The 23,272-nt window shown below is 43.0% G+C and overlaps 1 protein-coding gene across 2 annotated transcripts in view; it reads left to right on the top strand.

Annotated features, from left to right (window-relative positions):
- Positions 1-4,517: 4,517 nt before the first annotated feature.
- RHOBTB1 (Rho related BTB domain containing 1) overlaps positions 4,518-23,272 on the top strand; it is a 54,487-nt gene continuing 35,732 nt past the window's right edge. Inside the window, exons 1-2 of one of the 2 annotated variants that reach the window (XM_037399995.1) lie at positions 4,518-4,656; positions 8,774-8,872. The gene's annotated coding sequence lies outside the window, so the exon portion shown is untranslated. The remainder of the gene's footprint in view (positions 4,657-8,773; positions 8,873-23,272) is intronic. The other variant, XM_037399996.1, reaches the window with a different exon arrangement.

Genomic DNA, 23,272 nt, shown 5'->3' with positions numbered 1-23,272 from the left:
TATTCCCTGACTATGTTTAATGAAACTGTGGAAATTATTGAGGGAAAAGGTTTGACTTCTCTATCCTCCTTCCATAGCACTATTGCTCTTTCCAGTGTTCTTTGGAGTGTATTCTTCACAGGTTTGTCCAACCTGGTTATAACCTTTTTATTTAAAAAGAAGAAGCTGTATTAGGACACCATTTTGAGTGATGCTGGATGATCAGAAACTGTCCATCAAAGCAAAGTTAACAAAGGGTTTTCTGTTAGAACCTATAGATCTCATGAACCCTACTGTCATTTCACTCCTACTATTTCTGAGCCCCCAAAGCAATAGCAGATTCAGGTAGGTTTGTCAAAATTAGGAATGGATTCCCTCTGCACGAATTTTGCATATTATAGATTTGGCATTTCCACAACCTAACTATTATTTCTGCTCAGGCTAAAATATTTCACAGTTACAACAACCTGTCAGTGAAATCCTTTCTCTCTCATGTAGTGTCCAAGCCAGAATCATCACCCAGACAAACCTCCACCAGCCTTACATAAAAGATTTGTCTAGTACAAACACTACATGGTGTACAATCACAGTGATGATTGCTTCAGTGTTTGGACTATTATTTTTATAACGGCCTATAAAGATGATGTAAACCTTCAGCAAAAGGTTATAGGAAGCTTTCTAACATTTTTTTCAGCTGTTGCTCTGCTCACAACTCCCACTAAACTATGTACAGTGTTTTAGGTGTGGGCTTGCCAAAACCTCATAGGAAAGAACTAAAATCTCTCACTACTCTGGAATGATTTGTTGTATTACAGCTTAAAGCCATAATAAGGCCTTCTTCTAAGAAAGGCTCTAAAAGCCCTCAGTAGCTGTGATTCTGATGTCTCTTAGGACAAAGAAGCAGCCATAAGGCCAGTACTATCTTTGCCAGACAGAGATGTGGAGAACAGGAGTTCCCCCTGTCCTAACACCAAATGGCCGGGAATAGGAATGTAAGCCAGAGGTGGCCACAGCCTGCTGGAGGCTGTGGGCAGAGTCATAGAATACTGAGCCATGGAATGCCACTATCTGAAGCCTGTTCCTGTCCAACATGGCAGTAAAGGGCTACAGCGACCACAGCCATAACCTTAAGACAATAGCAAGTAAAATATTACAAACACCTATTCGTGACAACGGAGGGGAAAATATTAAAAACATCTCAATAATTTGTAGCATAATAAGCCACTGGCTTCCAGGCCTATCTGGAAAGGCCAGGGACCTGCTCATTACCACCTCCCATATGACCTCCCTTGTCACCACAGTGCAGTTAGCTGAACTGAGTACACAAACACTCCCTATTCCAGCACAGCACAAAGGCCTACATTCTATTAACTGTCAGTGACACCTAATGCTTTGAGGCACTGTTTGAAAACAGGCGCTAGGACTTTCAGAACGTTCAGGCAGTCTAGTCGCGTATGTTTAGTGGGTACTGAAGGGGACAAATGCGCCAACCATCACAAAATGTATTTTGCATCACTTTTCTGGAGAACAAAAACCTCTCCCAAATCTATTATCCTTTAAGAACTTAGATATATAATGGAAGACATGAGTCATCTGGAGCTACTATAGTAAGAATAATGTAACTGCAGCTCAGGTGCAGCAATGAAAAGGCTCACAACCATAAATATTTTTGTTGCCACAGTACCTTCTGTGAATGGGGAGCAAGGTAATCACAGTCTTGACATCATGACTGGTATCAGTCTGTCTTATGACTAGTTTCAAGAGATATTGTCACAAAAGTTAAACAACTGTCAGCCAACAATTATTCTCAACAGCAAATTTTTTAAAAAATGCTTTGGAATCCATTCTGGGAAACCTAGAACATACACAGCTTCTCTTCATCTATTCCATGTGCACTCTGAAGGATAACATCACACTCTCCATCTCTGCTTAGAGCTTCAACACCTGCAATTTTGCACAAAAAGAAGCTGTGTCTTAAAGGCAAAAAGAATTTGCTTGCAAAAATCAATAAGGACAATAAATCAAAGTTCATGAAAACGGAGCAAGTTGCTGTAAAGACCATTAGCTTTCTATACTACCGCCCAACTAATTTAAGGATGAAACAGAATAGTCATACTTTAAAAAGCAGATGACATACAAATACTTGCTTTTTCTGAATTAAACACGCAGTCTTAGTATCCAAGGCATAGTTTTTGTGTAACAAAAATATCCTAGACCCAGTAACTACAGGGCAACGAAGATACAGGAAATCCTGCCTTTGCTGGCATGAGAAAGTAACTGAATGGGACTATCCTCAGCCTAGCAAAGTTTCTTCCCTGATAGCATCGAGAAGCTTCCTTGTGCTGGACCCTGTCTGGGATTAAACATGGGAGTTCAATTTCCAAAACTGTCAGTCAGGAACCTTTCACACATCCTAAATTTATTTTGAAGTACTAAAGGAAACATCAAATAGAAGCAAGTCACTCAATGTTCACAAAATGCAGCTGATTTAAAGCAAACTATATAACCTGTTGCGTGGGTTGACTTTTATCTCATGTGGGTTTAGTTAGCAGAGCTGAAAATGTTAGCCAATACAAGGTCTGAGGCTGTCTCCTGCACAGATGCAGATGATAACCTTGTGAGCTCAGCTGTCTGCTCCAATCGCCTTGCAAATGATAGTGTGTTTCCAGCACAAGTTACAGGAATTTAGACAGTTTGTTTGTACTAATTGAAATTGCACAACTATGTGCTTCTGCACGCAAATGCTGTGGAAGCACTGGGGAGGCTTCCTCATTGAGGCTTTAAATGCGAGTTGCCAGAACTCTGAATAAACTCTTCCCAAACAAAATAATCCTTCCGTTCCTCAGGGGTAACTATGGCCCAGCAATCTTTCTTTGCCCTTGGTACCACACATGGGACAAAGGTCATTCTCTTTCAGGATTTATTCAAAATCTTAAAATTCAGCCAAGTTGTTAACACTTCTTTTTGTTCCCTTAATGAGGGGCTCACAATACCAAGTGTCATTTATTTTAAAGGCCCAGCTCCTGGAATCCTGTGATTATCCTCCCACATTTCTTTTACAAAGTTAAGGCAGAGGGTATGCCCATGCTTGACAGTACTCTAAAGTGATGACTGATGTGCTGAAGGCAGTCTGTCCACAGCAGCATGGAGTTCCACACCGGCTAATTCACCCTGCTGCACAGTTCAGCATATTGATATGGTATGTATTGACACACTATGCACGTATACAACAGTATGGATACAGTACACAGCAAGTAAACCTCAAGGCCTTTGTGACTCCACAGGAAAGTATATGAAATAAAAATCATCATCAGAAGAAATAAAATTCAACGAACCCCACTTTTGTTCTGGTTTTCATGATCTGGGGGCTAGGTTCATTAGTTCTAAACAGGATGCCTGATCTCCGCCACTCAAATAGGACAGCATTTTGACATCTCCTGCTGTCTTTAGGCCCTGTATCACTGTTTCTTTAGCCTGGAAGAGCTGTGTTGTCAGAAACTCGCCATAACCAACATTAAATGTCGCTGCTGAGTGACATGAAGCACTGGCAAGTGTACCAAAGCTGAGTGCCTGGCCTCCATAGTCCTCCAAACTCCTGAACCCACAAACAGAAAGACCCAGGGTGGGAAATCGAGTCCAAGACATCCAGAAAACAGAGAATCCCTGTAATACCTGGCTACAGGGCCATTCCTCAAACTTTACTTAAGCATTTCAGCAATATGCTCTACAACCCTTTTACATACTGTACGGTGCTGGATTACTTATGACTTCCCACTACTGTTCTCTTTAAAGACTTCTGTCAGCGTATTATTGATGCAGAGGTCAGACACCCTGAGGGCAATGTAAATGGGAAAGCATCCTGGCAGGAAAACAAAACTCAATGTTGCTTTTTAGCAACAATTCAGCACGAAAATTCTTTGTAGGGAAACTGTGGTGAACAGTGCAGTGTGATTTTACTCAGCTGACAGAAATGTTGAACACAGAAGCATGCACGCTCTATAGAGGCACACAGACCCTGATCCCGCAGTCGGATTCAGCATTCTGTAACGCATGTGCTTACACAGAGCACGGGTGTCCTTGCTTGGCACAGCGAAGGGGGGACCGGGCACCCCCTCGCTGCGGGGACGGCCCAGCCCAGCCCGGCCCCGCCGGCACGGCCGCTCCCCTCACAGGGCCTCGCAGGATTTCCTGAGCCGGCAGCCCCTCAATTCCTGGAAGCGATTTCTCCCGCGGGCAGGAAGGACGGCCCGAGGGGGCGCCGAGCCCGGCGGGGGGCGCTGCCACAGCCGCTCCGGCCCGGCAGGAGACGTCGCACCTCACCTGAAGGGCGGTGCGCGGCACCACAGAGCGCAGCACCGCCCCGCCCCCTCCTCCCCCCCCGCCCCCGCTTCCCGCCGCCGCCGCGCGCGGCTGTAACGGCCGTAACGGCACCGCGTGCTCGAGCGTGCTCACGTGACGGCCCGGCGCAGCCCGCCCCGGGGGGCTGGTTGGCTGGCTGGGGCGCGCCGGCCGCTCCGCTCCCCGCCGGCCGGGCAGGGCCGGGCAGGGCAGGGCGGGACGCGCCGCAGAGCAGAGCGCCGCCGGGGAGGCGGGCCGCGACGGGCAGAGCGCTGCGGGCGGCGGCGGCGGCGGCTGGCGCGTCTACCCAGTCCTCGGCGGGTCCCGCGCCGCGCTCAGGTGAGACGCGCGGCCCCGCGGGGCGGGCGGGCGCCGCTGCCGGACTCTGCCCGAGTCTCTCCGGGGCGCTGGCCGGGCCGGGGGCGTCGGGACGCGGGTGACGCCAGCGGGGCTGCGGTCGGCCGGGGCGGGAGCTCCGCTGGAGCCGAGGCGGGCGGGAAGCTGCCGGGGCAGAAGGAGCGGTGGGCGGCTGTGGCACCGCGGGGTGGGGACGGCGCTGAGCCCCTGCGAGGGCAGGTCCGGACCGCAGCCCCCGGCTCCCCCGGGCCGCTGAGCGGGGCCGCCGCCCCCTGCCCCAGGGCACGGCCGGCACCTGCCGGGCCCGCTCGGGCGCCGCCGGTGCGGCTAAAACCGCTGCCAGCTCGCGGGGCTGTGGAGGCGGTCCTGCTGCAACGCTGCTGAGCCGCTAAATACCGTTAGGTGTATGTGTCGTTTCTCTGGTTGAACGCGGTGTAAATAGTGTGTAAATATCCCAGCACACTGCACCAGGTAGGACTTCTACTTGTTCGTTCAGAGGACTTCTTCATACGATTTATTCTGGCTCTTTGAAAACTTGACAGACATAACTCAAATCTGTTCGTAATTCTCCTTCTGGATATTGGTCTGGCACATTCGCCATAAAAATTAAACTTTCCTCTCCTATAGATTCTCCAGGCGCTTTCTGAATGTGCTTTGTTTGAAAAGCAATTTAATGAATTAACGTAGCATGCACAAAGATAACTTGAGCTGACGTACTAGCAAAGTAACATCTATCGCATGAGCAAAAATGGAATATTCCTGCCCTGAGGTTCCTTTTTAATCTTAAATTATTAATGGGTCTCTGCATTACATGAATGAAATTTGCAATTGGTACAGAGGGCAAATGCATGTAGAAAACCGGATACAAGAGGAGCTGGTTGTGAGGAAGGACGTATCCCCAAAAAGGCTGGCAGGAGGAGGAAGGAAGAGAGCACCTTCTGTTCTCTTGGGGACCTCTGGGGGAGAAGCAGTGGGCCATACCCAGTCCATCTCTTTTGCAGCTCTCAAAAAAGAGGTGTGAGAAAAGGGCAAAACTTTTCCCTACCTGGGGAGTGTAGGAAAGTCCAGCTTTAGTACATACGTTTTTGTTTAGCAGCTGTTTAACTGAGTTCTTGTGGGTGCTCCTGAGGTAGGGTTTGTGGCAATCATAGTATCCTATCTTCTTTTAGAATCTGATTGTCAACTTCACACCAAATGCCATTTGTACTTAGTTAAATAAAGGTACTTACATCACATGTCATAACTTACTTTTGTCTGTGTAATCAATGCAGGAAAAAATGTCTTTTATCTCCAAGGGAGACCCTAGAAAAAGCCCACTTACCTAAACTGAAGTAGGAAGGGCAAAACACTTGCATTTATTATGGCTTCTGGAACATAAATGTTTGAAAATACGTTGAGAGGAAATGTTGGTTTCGTAATCAATGGGAAGTAAAATTTCTACTGTCTGTTCAACCATGTAATGTACAGTAAGTGAGGTGTGTCATAGTAAAGATTACAGCAGCGAGCTAAGGTTCTCCTCTTCCTTTTACCTGAACTTCCAGTATCTCAACTTTTAAAGGCAGAAGTTTGAAGTAAGACCATATTAAATAAAGCAGAAACATCGTGCTTGTAAGCAGTTACTTTTCTTCCGTGTAATCACTCAAGAGTTTGTTGAAGAGATTTTGGGCAGATATATTGAAAATGTGTGATGTTACAGAAGTACAAAACCAATACATAGAGATGATAGACTAGTAAAAGGCAGCTCTTAAGGAGGCTGAGAGGATATATTTCTGCAATATTGTTAGTTTGGTAATAATCTTAAAAAAACTAAAGAAACTGTGGGAGAAAAAGATACCGGATCAACTTAGGCTACTGAACAACCCAAAGGTGAAGCTAGCGTGGATTTGAGGAGAAAACTGAGCTGAATTTTCCTTGAGTTTTCTGTGCTGTCATTGTGTTAGAGGAGTGACTTGTCCATAGCAGAAGAGTCTCCTAGGCCACATCATACATGACCTGTTGGCTCCAAGAAGCCATCCAGGGACCTGAGCATTCCACACGGTCTCATCTGCATTCCTTCTGGGCCTGGTTTGCTCTGCGGTTGTATCACCTGCCAACCTGCAGCAACAACCACCTGCTCCTCCCCTTTCCATCAGTTTAAGGGAAGTTCCCCGTTTTGGAGAACTAAACCATATAAGCATATCCCTCACTGAATTACTCTTTGTTCCAGCTGGCTTTAGTTTCCCTTGGCTTATGGTGACCTTACTGCATGTCCTGCAGGCAGCACTATAGTGCACTTGCTATTGTGGATGAGCACTAGTCCAGGTAATGCCTGCCTGGGCGAGGAGCCGGATGGGAGAGAGAAGGAATGGCACTGCCATGGCCACTACTGGTGCTCTCTGTTGCAGGCGTGCAGAGCGAGTCACATAAAGCCAGCTCGCTCTTCTTGGCTGTAAGTGCCTCAAGACGAAGATAAGGAAGTTGCACGTAAGGTTTAGCTGCTCTATTCTGAGTGCAGGTCATCATAGAAATAGAAGATCTGCTTCCGCTACCATAGTAGGGAAGATGTTTATAGCTAGAGGTAGTAATCAGGCAGCACAATGCTAATTAAGATTAGAACCTTTCTTTTGTGGTCCCATCCACAAAACCAGAAAGCAGAAGTGAGATTAAGGGACAGGGGGATGGAAGCCAGAAACTGTTTTTCTGTTAGGTGGAACTTTTATGCTTTAGTAATGATGAAAATCAGGTTAAACTACATTTCTGTCTGCTTACACCTTTCAAACAACTGGTCTGACTTTACAGCATAATAATTAAAAAAAGTCTTAGCAAGCAGGAGAGTCTCAGTGTGGCCTTTAATAGAACAATACTGTAAATAATGATTTCTGAAAAAGAAATATGATTGAGCTGGTGGAAGGGCTTTGCATGTCTGTTTGAGAGTGAGAAAGTTCCCAATGTATCTGTGGATGCCTTATCTGTAGATTTTAAGGAGGGCAATGGAAAGAAGGGCTGGTTGAAATGTATGATATCTCAGTGAAATAAAACCAGACAAAGCACTGAGTTTATGATCAGATAAATCAGATCCTTTTTTTTTTTTTCTCAAAAAAAGGGTAGTTTGAAAGAAGCTGCAAATAACTTATCATCTGCCACCCACAAAGCCTATTCAACAAAAGTGTAATGAGGTGCTACCTCATTTTTTCTGTTCTCCCTCACTGTTTACTTGTGCAGGGTATCTACAGAAGGTGGGACTTTTTGTGAGAAACTAACTTTAGTCCTAAATTCAACTCTGAAATGTTGCGGATAAGGATCAAGAAGTGCCTAGAAAAGCTAAGAAGGCTACTAGTCTCTTCAGCTGAAGAATTTGCATTTCACTTCTACTTTTCAAGCTGGCGTGAAACCTCTGAAAGCTACTTGTATCTTTGAGCATTGCTTTTAGGGCAGTGTCTGAGGTGAAATCAATGTTGCTTCCACCTTAGGTTCCTGGAAAACTTCAGCCTTGCTCCTGGATGACAACCAAGCCACAATAGTACAGACATTTACCAAACCTAATGAAGCATTTTTATAATTAATTTCATTTGAGACAAAGGTAGAAGCAACGCAGAAGTCCCAGTACACATAGCATCAAGCTGTCAGCTAGTAGTTTAGTCTTGTCACCTTCTTGAAATTGGGCAAAATACCCCTCCTCAGAGTCTGTTAGGTAACCTATGAAGACCTGGTTAATTGTGATACAGCAGTGTTTCAGTGTTTGGTTCTGACACATAAGGTTATTGATTATTATTTAAGTGTAAATACAGAGGGGAAAATATTCAAGAACATGCTTTTTTTAACAGAGCTGTGTCAGTCTCCAGTTATGCTCAAAAGCTCATCTAATTACCCATTACTTCAGTGCACTGGAGTGAACAGTTGGTATTTTAGTTCAGATACTCAATTTACCTGTTTAAAACTTTGAAAGACTGTTTTATTTACCAAGCAGGCTTGTTTTAAAATATAAAATGGATCATAAGAGATGTTTTTGCTATTGGATGTGTTGTAATTTTAGGTTTAAAATGGTGAGATTTATTTTGTCTCTCTTTTTCTGTTTTTTTTTTTTTTTCCTTTTTTTCTTTTTCTCTCCTTTCCCCTTCAGGAGTGCCACAATAAGAGAAAGATTTGAAATATCTTTATTGGAATTCTGCTTTTGATCAACCTGTTAAAAATGGATATGAACATTATTTTCTCCTGTGAGGTAAGTATTCCTGGGGAGAAATTAAGAAAGAAAGAAGGGGGGGCTGGGGGAGGGGGGACAGGGGGGACACTGGACAGGACACCCAAACAAAAAAAGAGGGGAAAAAAAAAAAACCAACCCAGGTTCGTTTCACTTGTTGTTGTCTGTCACCACTGCTGCTCTGTCTAGCAGCTTTTGGTCAGGAATTTTAAAGTTTTAGCTTATGTGACTTGGAGAACCTTGTACTGAAGGTCTTAATTGAAAAGTCCTAGAATTAATACTTTCATTTACAGGATTAGTCATCTTTGTTCTGATATTCCAGTAGATAAAAGCAACTGTATAAAGGATCTGCATTGTTGCAGAGTTGTAAAGGGTGGCTTCTGCACATAGTAGCTTTTGACCCAATGTTAAGCTTTTCTTCAAAGCATCAAAGAAACGGAAGCTGCTAAGTCTCATTTTCAAGAGTGAATACTTACACAGACTAACTGCAGATACAGGAAATGAGTGAGATCCTGGGGTGAAGAAAGAATTTGTACCACAAATACGCAGGTACTCTTTCATGCAACCAGGCAGCTTTCTCTGTTCTTGTTCGGTGCAGACTACAGACAAGGTTGGGCTGTTGCCAGCCTGAATTACAGGTGCTTATTAATAATGCTTTTACTGAGTCCCACATCCAGATTTTCATGGGTTCATATAGTAAGCATGTACGTTAGTAAAATAAAACACATTGGTTTATTTTTAAATAAATAAATTCTATAAAACACGGGAAAATTCGGGTTGTAGGGAACCTCGGGAGGTCAATGTAGTCCAGCCCCCTGCTCAAATTTTTGAGTAGTCAATGAAATTAGGTCGCTTTCACCCATTAATCTTCCCAGTCTGTTATATGTTCAGAAGCATTAACTAAAGGTGGATTCATATCTTGCCATATGTATTAAATGGATGCTATAGTCAGATAGGAACATAACATGCTACTAAAATCTGTCGAAATAGGAAAATATTTTGAGACAGGATTGTACAAGAATGGTCTGCTTCTCTGAACAAAGGAAACAATCTTTGATTTATTAATTTCTTGCAATTACAAATGAAATCTCTACAGGTCATGCAACACAGTGACATGCTGCCAATATTTTCAAGACTGGTTCCCTGCAAGAGTGACCCCTTCCCAGGCATCTCTAGGGAATCTATTTATTTACTTCCTCATGTAAGCAAAATTGCTTTCTCATAATCAAGGGAAGGGAAGTGAACACATTGCTTATCCTGCCTGATACATGTTACTGAGACGTTTCCTCTGAAGTATAAATATTTGTTCATGGGAAAACATAGTGACAATGTGAATAAAAATAAGCATCATGTCAGGAAGCTTAGGGAGCAATCTCTCCCCTGGGATTTCAAAGTAAACACAAACCAAATGTTCCCCCCCATCATTATGTACTACCAAACAGAATGTTTCATGAGCCCTAGGAATAACTTCTTCAGTGTTTCGGCCATGGAGGGTCATGTGTAGAAGGAGTTAATGCTGTTGGTAGAAAGGGATTTCAGCATTCACAGCCTCATAGGAGGGTCACTGAAGTGAAGAGACACTTGGTTTACTTTGGATTTATGCTTATCTCAATGTGCTTTGAATTGATCCCTCAAAATTGGTAATTTTATAGCTTTAATAGTTACATTAGTAATTTAATGAGCCCTCTCCAGCACATTATCAAAGACAAGCATATACTTTGTGAATAAAAATAGAAGTCATTTTATAGGTAATGCAGTTCCTGAAAGCCAGTATATAATATTACATGTATGCAAGTTGTGATGCTATGAATTATTTAATATGCACCGAGTGATCTCAGCATCACAAAGGCAAATGGCATATTAAGGCAAATGACACACCTAAGAACCCCAATATCTCTTCACCTCTGCTCCCAGCATCAAGTCTCACTTCCCAGCCTGATTTTCTTTCTTTAAATGACTTTGAGTAACATGCACAGCTTATGTAATTAAGTTACAGAATAATGTTCTTGGAAACTTGCTGTTTCCACACTGGTTTGTTTCTTCTGTGATCGGGTCTCGCTTCTTGAAGAGAACATATCTGTAGGTCTGGACAAAAGTTAACTTGCTGTCATGTGCTTGAGTAGGAAAATGCTGCATCTGTGGAAGGCTTGTCTTTGTAGAGGTGCTATTTGCTCCTTAATATCCCAGTCACGGCTTATTTGCTTATGGGCTTCTGTGTCACTTGAGGCATTATGAGACAAGTAGTAGTAAATTTAGCTCTCTGGTTAAAGAAGCTACTGCTCTCTCGGAGATTACTTTCTCCACAGTCAGTGGAATAAAATAGGTACATGTGTGTTGGCCACTGCAACGCAGAGTCTGGCAATTTAATTTTGCTGGCAATTCAGATAGTTAAATGCAAAGTTCTGGACTGTGCAAAGTCAACAGAATTGTGTGTGTGAAACAGTAACCTTGAGTAGAATCAAATGTAGTAGAGCAAATTTAAAATTTTAAAACTGCTTGAGCTGTTTTTTACAATTGCTTGCTTATGATTGCTTGTGACTACAGATTAGAAAACTGGGGGGGACTGCTGTGCCTCCATGGTTGGGGTGTGGGGGGAGGGGGCAGCGTTGCTGTTTGCTTTTAATTTTTGTAATTAAATTTATGTTTCTAGCACTGTCTATCACAGAGTGTTGAAATCCTGTACTAAGCATGTTTCTAACTTCATCATGAGATTTCCTGTGCTTTTGACAAAGGAGAATGATTCTTGCAACACCTGTGCAGAATCTGTAAACAATTCTTTGTCATTGTTAGGTGGGAAATGAAGAAAGCGATGATGTAGCCCTGAAATGCCCATTCAGGGAGCTTAAGCAAAAAGAAATCCAAGTTGTGATATAAAAGCAGTGCTGTCACCCCAGAGCATCCTCTTGCCAACTGGAATTTCCTGTCTCTCACTTATGGAAGCAAGGGCCTAGCACTCTCGAGATTTGCAGCAATAAAAACATACTTAGTACGGTAACAGCACCTGAACTTTACATACTTGCTTGTTTTCACTGCTTTGTCAGTGGTGAAATGTGCTTCTACATGGGGTTTTAAATGGGCAGGAGTTCCAATAATTGTCCTGACCAACGTGTACCATTTACACCTGAGATAGATACACGTGTTGTTGCCCTTATGACTATCCATGTTTCGGTTCTTGATTTATTGCTATTGCTTAAAACCTGAAGTACTTAAATTTGTCTCTTCTATTTCAGGTACGTGTTTTCATTTGCACTTATGCAGATTATTGGTCACTAAACAAAGAACATTTCAAAAAATACTTCCCAGTCTTCTAAGGAAAATACTGGTGGGTCAGGCTTTTCTTGAGGCAATGCAACTGTCTCCACTGGAATTTCTGCAGGGGTGAATTTGGTTCTTTTATCCTCCTTTCTTTGTGTGTTTGCAACAGTGGTTCCCACTGGCAACACTATAAATAAGGAATTCTCAGCTTTCTCTTACAATAATAGTATAGTAGTATTTTAGCTGTAGTTCTGAATTTCAGCCAGAAGCCTATTGTAAAAAATAAGTGCTGTTCACCCATTTTAAATTGGAATTGTGGAGGAATGTTTGTCTTCCCTAACAGATACAGTTTAACAAAATTTTGTAGGCAGTTGCTTCTGTAAATAATTCACTTTTCCCTGCAAAAGTATTTTGGAGATGATGTGGGAGGTATTCAGTTCATTTGAGGCTCTATAATGCTACAAAATGCACCCTGCTTTAGCACTTTTGCCAATATGTATGGGAGCAAATGAGATTAATACCTTTGTAGCAGATCTTCTCTACCCTTACCTGGGAAAAGGACTTCTTGCCTGACTCAGAAAAGACTGTAAAGGGTTCTTTAAAAATAAAAAGCTGCATGCCTTGCTACTGTATTGAAAAAGGAAAAAAAAAACCAGTAGATTTCATGATACTTTGGCAATATAACTTCCAAGCAATGAGTGTATGAGAAATGTCAAGGCACTGGAATACTTTTTATTAAAGCTCCCTGAATGCCTGATTAAGTTCAAACCACTCCTGGTGGTTCTAGCTTGTTTTTAATTTTACAAAGGTAAATTCTACTGCTGACATATTTAAATGCTGCAGTTATCTGTTTACATATGTGTAGTTGGGAAGTGATGTCTATTTCTCCATACTTTGCAAATCACACAGTATACATAGTAGCTTGGATCCTTTAAGGTCTGTGTCTTTTGCAAAATCTCTATTTCAAGCCTGTAATAATGATACTTTGACAGCTCCTGGGGGTAGTATGTTCCACACCCTCTGTAGAAACTGCAAATATGTGCAAGAAATATGTGCTTTCATGATTGATGGCTTTTGGATGGTAGCATTAAAAAAAAATAGAATCCTTTTTGGTCGCTATTCCTAATAAACATAATTTGGGAAAGTCTCATCAAGCATCCTGCAGTGAAACATGCAAACTGTCTTCATTCTCTGTTTCTTAGACCTAGAATCACTTGTGTGCATTCCTTTTCAATTTCTGCAATTACCATTATCCTTAAGCTACATGGTTTTGCTAAGAATTTATAGAAATTGTTTTAGGGGGAGAAGGTTGTCCATCAGAACACACCATGGTAATATTCTTTCTGCATATGATCAAAGCCCTTGACTCTGTGGGAAAACAGTAAAGTGACAACTAGATTTGCTTAAACGATTCTATAATTCTGTAAGTGGTAAGACAAGAGGAAATGGCCTCAAGTTGCACCAAGGGAAGTTTAGAATGGGTATTAGGAAAAAAAATCTTCACAGAAAGGGTTGTCAAGCATTGGAACAGGCTGCCCGGGGAAGTGGTGGAGCCACTATCCCTGGAGATATTTAAAAGACATGTAGATGAGGTGTTTAGGGACATGGTTTAGTGGTGGGCTTGGCAGTGCTGGATTAATGGCTGGACTTGATGATCTTAAAGGTCTTTTCCAACCTAAATGATTCTATGGTTCTATATTGAAGGAAACTACTAAAATATATGAGCAGTGTTTGGACAGTGGAAACCTTGTGTTGGTATAATCCAGTCTAACTCACTGAATTTAAGTTTGTCTTGCAAAAGTGCAGTCTTTGCAAGGCAATATGTGCTAGTGTAACTAAATCATGTCATTAAACATGACTAAATGTAAATGGTTGCAAAAGGCGCATGATCTTACCCTGGAAATGCTTTCTCTTTCAAAAAAAAAATGGTTCAAAAGTAGAGAATATGCAGAATATAATAGAAGTTTCAGACTTAGAATTTGGAACTTGAGTGACTAAAGCCACAGTGTTGCTATTGTGCAAAATCATACTATTAAAAATAAATGAAGAATTGCACTGTAATCTTGGGGGAGGGGTGTGTGTGCATATGGAATTTGTAAGCCGAACCAGTACATTCTTTGAACAGTGTAGTGGAAAAAATATTAAAGTGATAGGTGTTTCATTCTGTACTGTTTGGTTTCAGCTGCTTTAAGTTATATATCTTCATCTTTCCAAGACAAGCATGTGGCAACTAGTTCTATGGACTTTTTCTTCATGAATTAGCACCTGAATTGAAACATGGAGAAGTCAGCGGAAACTTTAGCCATCATTTTTAGTAGGATTTATATCAGGCTTTTAAACCATAACTGGGGTCTTTCACATCTAGCTAACTATGGGACAGAGGTGCAGGAGAGTAAGTTGTCGTTAATAAGGCTGTTTCTCAAAGATTAGTGGTGATGAGATTAAGCTGCCCTTGATTCTACTGTTTAATCCTGCTCTGTTGGTTTGACACCCTATAAAGATCAGAATATGGATGTTGGCTGCTGTTCTTGTATATAAGCAGTGATTCAGAGACCAACAATACTAGCCTTTGGCAACTGTGAAAAAGAAGATAAAATCCACTTTTCTTCTCTTCCCCTCACCACCCCTACCCTACTCCTTCCAGTTCCTGTAATTAAAGATCTGTGTAAAAGACTTGTCCTCGTGATAACTTAATAGCACCAGTATAAGCAATTCAGAGCAGTAGTGGCATGTGATTGTAGAGATCTCTATGTATTGCTCCTGTAGAATTCATGCAGTCTTTGACCAGTATTTCAGCTCCTAGAATTTGGTCTACAATTTGTATCCTTCTGCATGTAAGATACTAGTTTTTCATACATTAGGTGATTTTTACAAACCTTGAAGGGCAGGGAGAGCATTTACAATGCTTTAAAGAATGAGAGCTGATCCATTTATATATGGCTTTTAAAGCTCAATACCTCGGATCGAGATGAGAAGCAAAGACTTTTTTTGCCATTGAAAACCTTCTTTTATAGTATAAAAGGATTCCAAGATATCACTGTCTCTTTGAATCTCGGTGCTTGGGCAGAAGTGCATTTTGTCTGATCTACGTAGAGGAGGGACAGAGACAGACAGCTACCCAGAAGGTCAGACAGACAGAAAATCTTCCCCAGCTGATGTTTGCTGTGACTCTCATTCATTTCACAAAGAAGTTCTTTTCATTCCATTAATGTCTGGTTAAATAGCAGAAACGTTTTAAGAAACTCTGAACAGTTAAGTAGATGTCAGCACTACAGGTGAGATAATTGGATAACATAGTGCAGACATGAAGTCAGTTCTCCAAGGTGAGGATTTTCTCCTGGGATTAACATTTCATATACGTGTGAACCTTGTCCTGTGGCACGGTAATAAAGAGTTATTTGGGGCTGAAAATATGTTTCTGGTATGTCCCAATTTGTGAACAGAGGCAGTAGCTAGGTACAGAATTGTCAAGACATCAGAATAATTCTCATATTAGTCCAACTGCTGTGTTAAACATAACATTACCCTTAATTTTGGTTAGTGAGCTTCATAAAATGTAACGCTCCAATAGATTGAGTGAAAACCTTTGATTTTGAAGATTAATCTCCTGTACCTTGAAAAACCCCTTAAATGCTGGAAATAGCTGATAAAGCAGGCATGCTTTGGATAGTTGGGAAAGAATCTTATGACACTTTGCAATCACTTCCAGTTTCATTCCCTTGCCAAACAGAAAAATGGCACACATTCAAGAAGAAATCCTACTAGCCAGTTCCTCCCATTTAGCTTCTTTTTGGAACTGTTCTTATAAGCTGATTAAATCTTTCTTACCACATTGTAGTTCTGAGGATCTAGCAGCAGGGAATATGGCAAATACAAGCTGTTGTGAACTTGTTACCACTGAAAAAATTTACATATCTAATACAAAACTGTGCTGTCCAACAAATTCATGCAGCCTTGTCCTCTCTGGGTTGTGAATGCAGTGAGCCATAACTCTGCCACTGCTTCCCTTGGGACAACCTTACATAACAGTTCAGCTGTTTCTCTTGCTGTTCTTCATATTAAGCCAAATTTTATTTTGCTTAATTGTATCCTGGTATGCCTAACTTTGCAAACTGGGACTATTCAAGTGGATCCACTCCCTTTTAAGACCAGCCTAAGGAGCCTCTCGGAAGGGAAGTGCAGCCCTGAAGGCAGTAATAGAGTTTTCTAAGGTTTCATGAGAGAGACTCTGGCAGCGCGAGTGAGCGAGCTGAGACATACCTGACTCAGCAGAGTGCCCTCCCAGCAGCAAAGGCTGGCCACATACTGGGCTGCGTTGGCATGAGTGTGGCGAGGAGGTCAGTGGCAGTGGTTATTCCCCTCTACTCAGCGCTTGTGAGGGCTGCATCTGAAGTACTGTCTCCAGTTTCAATAGAGACTGACTGGCTGAATAGAGTGCAATGGATGGCCACGCATACGGTTAGGGGACTGAAACACAAGATGTACACAGAGACACCGAGGGAGCTGTTTATGTGGCCGGGAGAAGAGAAGGCTAAGAGGCCGTCTAATTACTATCTCAGGTACCTAATGAGGAGTTATAGGGGAAACTAGACTCTTCTCACAGCTGCAAAAAAGGACAAGAGGCAGCAGTCACAAGTAGCATCAAGGTTCTCACTGGGTGGGTGTAAAGAAAAACATTTCATAGTGAGTAGCTGAGCAATGGAACAGACTGTGGACTTACCATCCTTGACCTGATCGGGCTTTGAAGTTAGCTGTGTGTTGCAGAGGAGGTTGGACTAGGTGATGTGCAGGGTCCCCTTCCCACCTAAACTGTGAATTCTCATGTGGGATGAGGTGGGGACAGCAGGGTCTTATAATTTGCAGGTTAAATATGGAAGCGAGGGAAGGCACAAGTCAACATCCTGCATGTGATTAGACTGAAAACTAAAGCATTGTTAAAATATAACCCTCTGCAAAAATGGTAGGTATCTAGTTTTTATTCCAAATTATAAGTATTGGTGTTTTCCTTCTCTAGGTAGTCCCTTTCTTTTTTACCCAGCTGTTTAAAATGTATGCATAAATTAAACATTTTATATCTCTCTGCTAGTGAAAAAAGAATGTGGAAATGCAATTCATAAGGGAGACAACTGGTGCTGTATATCATTCATAGAATGCTCTAATAAAATCTGTGCACTGCAGGCTTCTTAAGTGGTGATGGTCTTGCACTATATTTAGCATTCAGTGAATAACTGAAAAAAACCCTAACAAATAAATGCATAGTGGTCTATGTTAGTGTCTAATGCATGCAGTGAACATAATATTATATGTGTTACATGAAAAGGGATGCAACTGGCCTAATCAGTTTCACAGTGGACTGAGAATAGATGTTGACATCACTAAAGAGAAGTACTTTATGTCTAATGTTAAACCCCATCCTTATTACACCAAAGAGAAACTAAGACTGTGTACAATATAGAACAGTTTTAAAAGAAAGCTAATTGTGAATGCATAAGCATTTGGCATAGGTACCTTACAGTTCTGAATGCAAACCCACTGATACAAAAATTGTATTGACAGGAAATGAATTTTATTTCAATGTGTATAGAATATGCATTTACATAGTTCTTTTGATACATATCTTTGTGTATTTTTAATGGATAAAATCTAATGAAGTATATATTAATCCATTACAGAACTAGTTAGAAATTATTTTGATCTGCCCACATAATTAAAGCCTCTAAGCCTAATTGTGGGGGAAAAGTAGACTTCAATGACAGGAGCTGGATAATTCTGATATTTTAATTCACATGCTGCCAGTTGGCTGAGGCTACACATCACATACAACGGGTGGATGGGTGGTGAAGTCCATAACTGAAGTACCACATGTCTCATTTTGGTTGCACATCATTCATTCATGTTCTTTTGTATTGTTGAAATGGTTTCATGGACTGTAGAGAGCACCTTCTGTCCCTGTGAGATTGCCATGTGCCTATACAGGATAATTTGACTGACTTTGGTTTACTTAATTCCTTGTGCATTTACATTTACTTCCGCTAAAAATCTTTTAATCCTAACATGCTCTTAAAGTCCCCTAATATGAAGGGCCCCTGCATTCCAGGATAAGGGAGAGAAGAACTCTAATTTGTTCTGTACTATTGTTTCAGTTTTGGACTTTCCCACGTGTCCTCTGCAATGTCAGATCTGTCCTGTCATCACACACTCAAGCCTGGTCCTGTAACTGTCCATGTTGACTGTTGTCAGTGTGTGTAACTTGTCTTAGGAAACTGCCTTCGTGCTTGGGTGTTACTACCTAAAGCAGAAGGGAAATAATCTCAGTTGTCCTGAATTAAAAGCTTGAGTGGGTCCTCAGAGGGAGCAAGGGGCCACAACACTAGATTTTTTTTTTATTTTTTTTTTTTTTAAGCAGGCATCTGTGATAGACCCTACCTAGACCTCTAGTACCAAACCCCATGCTTCCATGGCCTTGAGTGTGTGTGGGTCTGGGATGTAGACTTTCTCAGAAGGCTGGTAAACAGTAACATAAAAGCTAAACCCCAGGCTTCCCATGCTTAGATTACCATTCTTCTGCAGATACAGCAAACTTAGATTATGATGGAGTGGTAAGAAGCATTGGCTAGTCCATTTCCTCCTCTTGCAGAAGTTTTGACAAAGAAGCTGAAGTAAGTACATATAGTTCCCTCTTCCTACAGCTCCTGTTATCCTTGACTGGTATTTTCCCAACCTATCTACTCCTGAGCCTTTCTCTGGTGTCTCAGGAGTGCAGAGGATGGAAAGGCCTGAGGGCACTGAGCTTCAGCGTTTCTGAGCTGGTAGACAGTTCCCTAAGGAGTTCTGCTAACACTGCATGTTGGAGCAGCCTCTGAAGTTATACTAGCTCTCCAGATCCAGGAGCAGAAATGTTATTTGTAAATTCAGTTACGTTTTATGTACAACTGATGTTCTCTCCTGATGTTTTTTAATCATCTGAGAAATCTATTCCCAAAAACAAAAGGTTAAATTAGTCCTAGAGTAACAAATAAGATGTTGGAGCATATGGGAATGTACCTTTACATTTTCACTTCCAAATGTGTTTTGTGATTTAGCAAAACAGAAATAATTCTAAGTACAATTCTCCATGGGTGTGAATGCATTTTTAGATTTTTGTTATATTGCGTTTTATCCAGTTTTTCTCCAAGTTGTGTGACAGTGTTTAAAGCACATAATGGAGATGCAATGATGGGGCACTCTTGGCAGGCCACAATCATGTTTTGGAAAGCTGTTTAGACTTGGCAAAAGCAGACTGTAGTTAAATGCTAGCACGGTCCAATGCCATGTCCTTTAGGATTACTCGCAAAGATGGAACTCGCTTCCTTCTCCCTTCCTCTAGCTGTTATACTTCCTGAAAACAAACAAATAAAAAAGAAAAATCCAATGTGGCTACCTGGAATAGTTAAGCATCTAATTGGGTAAAGCTTTACCACTCATAAATTTTTAATGCTTATGCAAAGTCAGTGGGAATACTTGTGGTTTATTACTATGCTTTCTTGTATCAGAGCCTAGAAACTGTCAGTTGCTCTACACCTTATTAGAGATCCATTCCAGACACTTCTCAAGGTATGTCACTCAAGTTTATGGTCAAAACTCAATTGTTTGTTGAAAAGTTTGGGAAAATGTAAATACAATGCAATAGGAATATGTGTCAGAGAACAGAGAGCTTCTGACTGCCCTGGGGTTTTATTTTATACTTTGCTGGAAAAGCTGCAGTCTGAATTTTGTAAGAAGTTATACATTTGTGGTGAGAAGGCACTAAATAGTAAAAGTTGCTGTAGACAGTCATTAAAATGGAAACTACATAGTAGCATGTAGCTGTTTCCACAGCTGCAGAGGCCTCCAGGCTCTGGGTACCCTTTGATGAAACAGAAAAAAAGAGAAACTTGAAACCTTTTCTTTATCCTCATCAAAAGCTAAGCCTTGTTTCTCTTTTTCCCATTTTAACCACCTGACTAATCTTTCTTGTTGCTAAATTTACTGTTGTGCACTAAAAATAACACTTCTCCCTTCTTCCCGCCCTATTCCTTTACTCCTGTAGAAAAGCTCTGTAACAAGCTTGCAAGCAGATCTAAAAGTCTTGGAGTTTTGGGTTTGTTTTGGTTTGGTTTTTTGTGTTTTGGTGTTGGGTTTTGTTTTGGTTTAGTTTTTATTGTAGTCCAATACTTCTTGAGTTTGTATCAGAGCATGTCTGGTTGCTTTATACCAGTTTTCTGCCACGTGATGCTAATTTACCTTTTCTGACAACAACATTCACTCAGTTTGCATCAGTGATAGTCTGGGTATGTTTAAATAGTGACATGGGGTTCCAGCTCTGTCATTTGTCTTCAGAAAGTGACCATTTAGACTGTAGAAAAAAGGTACCAATAAGGAATTAAGACCTGCCATACTGAAACAGTCCAATAAAAGGAATACCCTTTTTATCGCTCTGACACTTTTTTATCACCTTGCTTTGCTCAGCCCTCTGAACCAAGTGGGATGAACCTGGGCCCTATTGCTTTCCTAAAAGTCATATGTCCTAGAAACAGGTGAATACACAGGGATTGTTGTTCTGGCATAGAATGAAAATTTTTAGCCCTTTTTTTGTGGAAGAAACAGTAGTTCATGTAGAGCTTGAAACTTAAAAAATAGAAGGTAATTACACTATAAATTTTAAATCTGTTGACATCTTTTTTTACTTTTTGTTGCCTGCATTACCAATTTGATATTTCTTTGATTGCAAGCAGATGCTGAGAGGTTTTTTTTCAGTTTCTAATCCATTTGTCTTTACCATCCAAACTCTGTGCAGTTAGGAAAGTAACAATATTTGCAGTGATGCACGTTGTTCTTCTGCACCCAGTTGGCCTCCTGTGATACGAAGTCACAATCTGTAATTTGCTCTGACATAGATGTACTCAATTGAAAATTGTTTCAGTCTGACCTGGTTAATGTAAATTTGGCTTCTGGGTATTTCAAAAATGTAAGTAATTGACTATAACCAAATGCAGTTGGATGCTGTTAACCTGTTACTGGAAGTGGTGTTTTTGGAACAACTTTATAACATGCTTTCCAAAAAATGACTGTAGTATTGCTGCAAGACTGTGCAATATGTGAGTCCGGGTAGCTGTAAGAGAATATTTTCTTTCCAACAGTCACAATGATGTCAAAAATGTTCCCGAGCTGCAGCAGTTGTGCCTGTGCCCCTCAATGGTGATTTACATTTTTGTTGGTGGCAAGTGGGGTACTGAAGAGCTGGAGAGCAGTGTTTTAGCAGGGAACCTGGGCTGAGCTGTGAGTGCTGCCTCCAGCTGTCTTCGCTAGCTAGAAAACTCCAAGCCTAGATTGTCAGCTTAAGAGAAGGAGGGTTGTGGTTTAATTGTGCGCGTCTGTTTTACACGAAGGGTTCAAATATTAGTGAAAACGGAGAGAAGTCACTTCAGAGCATAACAGCAGCACCTGCACTAAGAAATTGCGCACCCAACGCAGGGGGTTATCCAGGGATGCCGTCGGGACCTTTGCACTGTTTATGGGTGTGCAGTATGTATGGAGTGTGCCTCTACAGGTGCGTTTATTGTTGGCCAGTGTCGTGCCGGGCCCTCTCCCCTGCGAGGCGGGGGCAGAGAGCCGTGCCGCGCACCGCGCAGCCGGCCCCGCTTGCGCGCTGTGTGCGCAGCGGGCCAGCGCCGCCGGACGGGCCGGGATGGGATGGGACGGGACGGGACGGGACGGGATGGGCCGAGGCGGCGGGCGCGGCGCCAGCCGCCGCCCCTTTACGCGCGGCCCCGGTTTCATGAATGAAATCCAATCCCCGCGCTAAAAATAGCACGCGGGGCTGCCGACGTCACAGCGCGCGGCTCCTGCCGGCGGTGCCCTGCCCGGCCGCCCTAGTCAGCGCCGTGGGCCGGGCCGGGCGGGCAGAGCGCCGGCGGCATGCTGCCCGCCTGCCGAGCCGGGCCGGCTGCTGGCGCTGCCCCGCCGCCGTAAGGAGCAGTGGGAAAGGGGCGCGGCGGCGGCTGTCACCCCCTTCCCGCCCCGCCGGGGCCGGGGGGCCAGCCCCGCTGCGAGCACGCCGGCTGCCGGGCGTCCCGCCCTCCCGGGTAGGTCCCGCGTCGCCCGGGCGCGATCGTCCTCCCACCCTCCGGCGCAGCCTCCGCGGCTGCGTGTGCAGGGCCGGGTCGGGCTGGCAGCCAGCGGCTCCCCAGGGCGCCGGTGGCAGCGCCCGGCACGTCCCGTCTGCCCGTCGGGACGCGCCCGGCTGGTCGGGGGAGAGGAGACGGGGTCCCCGGGCCGGGACAGGCAGAGCCCTCGCTGAGGTGGAGCTGCCCGGCTTCCTCTGGCAGCGAGGCCACACGGTGCAAGGCACAAATAGCGGGTACGGTGTGTGTGGGAACCAGAAACCTCCTGGCGCTTGGTGCTTCAGTGTCCTTTACGAAAAACCTGAAGGATTTCTCTTTCTCCCTGTTTCTCCCGCAGCTTTTCCGCGCGCTGTGGCCGTGGAGTCTGTTGTGGGTTGCTGTGACAACAGCAGGAGGCGGCTGGGGGGTCTTCCAGCGCACAGATTGTCAGGTGTTTGTGTCGGGACCTGTTTGGGGGCCCTAGAAAGGGGCTGTAGAGACAGGCGTTAGTGGACTTTTAATTTCTGCAGTTAGCCTTCAGTGGGTGTTGTAGCAACCAACGTCGAGAGGAAAGAGAAATCAGTCACCGGACGGACTGAGGCAGACCAGCCCAAGAGCTCCCAGCTGCCTTCTCTTGGTCAAGGCGCTGCTCAGGCTTCTCAAGGCAGCAATATACTTGTTTAATAAATGATAATAATAAAAGAAAGCCCTTGAAACTCTGCATATGGTCACAGCGAGAGCAAGGAAATGATGCCAGAATATTCTCAATGACTTTGTTCATCCTCAGTTTGTGTACTATTTCAGGACACACCGCTGATTCAAAGCCAAATGTTCAGCTTGATCTGTAATAGAAGCTGAGGTGGAAATTTGTTCAGTGTGCTTGAGGCGAGTTCTTAAGCTGCTGGTCTTTCTAGGCAAAAATAAAACACGTGGGGAGAAAAACACCATTGTTAGGACTATGTTTAAAGAGTTGCCATGTGAGTGCTCAGTGTCAGTAGCAATTGAACAGCACATATCTCTGTACAGGCTGTATTTGCATTTCAGG

The sequence above is a fragment of the Falco rusticolus genome, chromosome 9 (assembly GCF_015220075.1).
Source record: "Falco rusticolus isolate bFalRus1 chromosome 9, bFalRus1.pri, whole genome shotgun sequence".
Lineage (NCBI taxonomy): Eukaryota > Metazoa > Chordata > Aves > Falconiformes > Falconidae > Falco > Falco rusticolus.
This window is presented reverse-complemented; position numbering and strand designations above follow the sequence as displayed.